Genomic DNA, 4804 nt, shown 5'->3' on the forward strand with positions numbered 1-4804 from the left:
TGTTTTGGCTTTGAGAATCTTATTTGGAAATTATTGTGTTGCCTATTTTGCAAATGGAAATTTTGAGATAAAATGTGATTTGGGAATTGTATGAAATATTGTGATTTGGAATTGTTTTGATTCACACTTGGCATGACACTGTTATTATATTCCTCCCTCTTTGACTTATCAGTATGGGGTGAGTGTGATTATGTTCCTCCCTCTTTGACTTGCCAGTCTGAGGTGAGTGTGGAGGAGTACTCATTATTTAGCTAGCTTTCTCTCTCATTGATTTCGATTATTGGGGTGAGTGTGTCTTGTCGTGGTGTACAACACGACATGTGCAGAAAAATTGTGTCATGGCCTAAATTGTGTTATTGATTGGCAAAACTGTATTATTCAGTTATTTGATCAAATGGTGTTATTGATTGGCAAAACTATATTATTCAGTTATTTGATCAAATTGTGTTATTGATTGGCAACACTGTGTTATTCAGTTATTTGATCAAATTGTGTTATTGATTGGCAAAACTGTATTATTCAGTTATTTGACCAAATGGTGTTATTGATTGGCAAAACTGTATTATTCAGTTATTTAATCAAATTTGTGTTATATGAACTTTGTAAATTGTGAAATGGAATTGTGAATTATTTGATTTGTGAATTGTCGATAATAGATTTATATATCGCATTTCAAATTGTTATTGTGCACCACTGAGTGAATTTTACTCAGCGATAACTTTTCATTGCTGTTGTAGGTAAACAGACTGACAGGGCAGCAGACTAGGCTGCTAATGCTATATTGAGAGTTCATCGGGTATATTGAGTATACCATATTTTGTATTTTGTATTGTAATGTATGTTCACTGTATATATATAGTGTTCTTGGTTTTGAGTAGTTATAAATTAAAATTGTACATTGAAGTTATAAATTATATTAGTAAATTATTTTGACTTGTAAATATTGTGATATATTTCTTTTATTTTAGCCTTTGAAAATACTAAAAAATTATTGTGGATTTGAGTTGAGAAACATATTGTGTTGATTAGAGGTTGGAGTTTGAGATTGAGAAATATATTTGAAGTGTTTTTTACAGGTTTTTGAAGAACTGCTTTATTCAAAATACAAATGGTACTCTATCAAAATTTTTACAGAAATTATTATTTCTTCAAATGTGTTAGCTATTTCACTTCAGTTCAAAAATTTTTTTAACACCTGTAAATAGTGCTCACCACTGTAAAAAGAAGTAAGAAAAGTTTTAAAATCCCTTGTAGTGTATTTAATGGGTTATCAGTAGACGAAGTTGGTAATTCATTAGGTATACTACGGGATCATGTCATGCCTTACAGAGGGGTAGGGTGTGACAACTTCTAACTCATCCTCTATGCTTAACTCAAAATCATCCTGCACAATTGTATCAACAACATCAATAGAAAAGACAGAATGGTCATCAGCAGAATACTTCATGGCATCAAAGATGTTAAATTTGGCAGTCTCTCCATCAAACTCCATAGTTAAGGTACCATCATCCACATCAATTTTTGTCTTGGCAGTTTTTAGGAAAGGTCTTCCAAACAAAATCAAAGCTGACTTTGATGTGGGAACACTATCCTCCATATCTAGAATGTAAAAATCTGCAAGAAAAATCAATTCTCCAACTTGCACCAACACATCCTCAACTACTCCCAATGGGTAAGCATTATAACGATCAGCTAACTGAATAATGACACTGGTTTCTTTCAAAGGACCCGAATTTAAAGTTTGAAAAATTGAATTTTACATAACATTAATAGATGCTCCTAAATCTGCCATTGCACGTTCAAATTTAGAATCACCTATTCTGCAGGGAATAGAAAACAAACCTAGATTCTTACACTTAGGGGGTAATTTTTACTGAATTAATGCCAACACATTTTCCCCCACACTGATCTTCTCATTATTCCTCAACTTGCACTTTGTAGTGCATAGTTCCTTAAGGAATTTAGCATACTTAGGAACTTGTTTGATCGCATCAAGTAAAGGTATATTGACCTCTACCTTTCTGAAGGTTTCCAAAATTTCTTTCTCTTGTTCTTCTTTCTTTGTCTTGGCCAACCTGCATGGGAATGGAGGAATAATAGAATTATTAACCTTATTCAGTTTAGGTTCAGTATTTGCCTCAACTTCAGGAACTTCAGACTCTTTTTCTCCTTGCTTCTTCTTTTTCATTGGATCATATGGAGTCTGATTATCAACTTCCTTCCCACTTCGCAATAGTATAGCACTCGCGTTTTCTCTGGGATTCATTACTGTTTGTGATGGAAGCTTTCCAGAACCTTAAGCTTCCAGTTTGCTCATAGATGAAGCTAACTTACCAATCTGCCTCTCTATGTTCTAGTCTCTTGTTGAAACTATTATGTATTGTTAGCTAAAGCCTTAACAATTTCATTAAGTGACGTACCTTGATTTGAGGGAGGTGAAGGTGGTTGTGGTTGATTCACTTGTGGTCTTTGCTACTGGTATCGGTTTTGCACCGGTTGATTCTCATAACTCAAATTGTGATGATTTCGCCATCCTGGATTATAAGTACTCGAATATGGATCATACCTGCATTGTGGCTGTCCATAATGTCCTACTGCATTAGCATGTTGCATTGATTCATCCTCTTGTAATGCAGGACACATATCAGTAGCATGACCCAAACCCGAACAAATTCCACATACCTGAATAGTTTGCATGTTCCCTACAGCCAACTGCCTCAGCAAAGAAGTTAAATCAGAAATTTGTTTCTCAAGGTTAGATGTACTTACCTCATTAACCTTCATGGGTGTGTGATCCATTCTCATTCCAAACTGTTGAGAATTTGCTGCTATGTTAGCAATCAGCCTCCTTGCCTCTTCTGGTGTCTTGTCAACCAAAGCTCCTCCACTAGCAGCATCTATCATACTGTAGTCCATTGGTAGAAGTCCTTCATAGAAATACTAAATCAAAAGCTACTCACTTATTTGATGATGGGGACAGCTTGCGCACAGTTTCTTAAATCGTTCCCCGTACTCATACAAGCTCTCTCCATTATACTGCCGGATGCCACAAATTTCTTTTCTTATGTTGGCAGCATGTGAAGCAGGAAAATACTTCTCCAAAAATATCTGCTTCATTCCATTCCATGAGTTGACAGATCCGAAAGGAAGGTAATACAACTTAGTTGTGTCTTCTAGTGAGAAGGGAAAAGCTCGAAGCTTGATTTGATCCTCTAAAACTCCTTGAGGTTTTATGCTGGAACACACAACATGAAATTCTTTTAAATGCTTGTGTGGATCCTCACCTGCAAGACCATGAAACTTAGGCAACAAATGGATTAGTCCAGATTTTAACTCAAAAGCAACATTTAAAACAGGGCATTGAATACACAAAGGCTGTTGGTTTAGATCAGGAGCAGCCAATTCTTTCAAAGTCCTAGCAGCCATGGTTTCGTTTTCGGAATTTGAATCCAAATCTGAATCCAAACTTAACTCCCTTGGACTCCTTGGAGATTGGACTCCTTCAGATGTACTTGAAATATGCTTAGCCTGCTTAGCCAATTTTCTCAACTGTTTAGCTATTTTTTGTACTTCTAGATCAAAGATCAACTCACCAGATTGAAAAGTTCTTGTCATAAAAAAAAAATCAAAGTAAAAATAGAAAAATGTCTCAAAACCCTAAAAAAACAATGGAATTTGGCCTTAAGAGGGTGGGGCTAAGGAAATCCTACGGATTTAGTTCTTGATCAGAGCGTCGTTTCCTTCAAAATAGGTATAGGCCGCCCTCCAAATTTAACCAAAATTCAAAATAAATAGTAACACTGAACAATAACACCATAAAAAAAATTTTTTTTTTCTCTTTTCAAAACCTGAAAACAGCAACAACTCGCAAACAAAATTAATAACAGAATATCCTAACACTAAAAAACACAAAATCCAATAAACTTCAGTCCCCGGCAACGGTGCCAAAATTATTGGTGGGTGTCGAATCCACCAGAAATTAAATTCACTGAATTCACCAATTATTAAAAATTTTCTACAATAAATGGTAAGTCCAGGTCAAACCCTAGAGACTGAATTATTAAATTTCTTACGCTTGTGTAATGTAAAAAGAAACAAAGGTTTTGGGGGGGGGGGGGGTGTTAATTCACAATCCAAAGAAATTAGAAATTAAAGAACTAAATAGGAAAATCTCAATTTAAACAAACTTCAGTCCAAGGTAATTCTCATTCCAATGCATTGATTTGATCATAGACAAAAGAAATACAATTATATCTTATTGAATACTTAACGTAGATTTACCAAACAGCGAGGTAAACTCCTGACTTCCCTATACTCATCAATTCGAGCCCAGCACTCTTATTGACTCTAATTATTAACTGAGTTGGTATTAAGCAATCCTCATCAAATTAATAACTACTTTAAGAAAAGGAAGTAGTTAAGCTGAACAACAATTTATAAAGCATAAATCATTTAATCCATCTTATTGTTTCCTTAGGTTATTATCGAAAACTGAGATCATAATCAATAAAACCTAATTGCTACTCATGTTCAATCTTACACAAAAATTACAAATTATGAAGATGAACTAGTAATTGATCTCATCAAACAATCAACTAATAGGCCATTTTAGCAAATCATTCAACAGATTACAGACAAATAAATTAGAAAATAATAAATATTCAAAAAGACAAATTAAATTAAGAACCTGATCTCACAAATCAAGCAAAAGAACTTGAATCCCTTGAATTGAATTAAAACCTTAGCCACTCATATTCATGGCTTACAGAGAAATAAAATAAAGAAATCTAACATAAAGAAATCT

At 34.2% G+C, this 4804-nt stretch overlaps 1 non-coding gene across 1 annotated transcript; it reads left to right on the top strand.

Moving 5' to 3' along the window:
* Window positions 1-2962: 2962 nt before the first annotated feature.
* LOC131183645 (small nucleolar RNA R71) lies at window positions 2963-3069 on the top strand. The gene has a single exon (XR_009151685.1). It is a non-coding gene; the product is annotated as a small nucleolar RNA R71 (small nucleolar RNA).
* Window positions 3070-4804: the final 1735 nt, after the last annotated feature.

This window comes from Hevea brasiliensis, chromosome 9, assembly GCF_030052815.1.
Source record: "Hevea brasiliensis isolate MT/VB/25A 57/8 chromosome 9, ASM3005281v1, whole genome shotgun sequence".
In the NCBI taxonomy this organism is placed as follows: domain Eukaryota; kingdom Viridiplantae; phylum Streptophyta; class Magnoliopsida; order Malpighiales; family Euphorbiaceae; genus Hevea; species Hevea brasiliensis.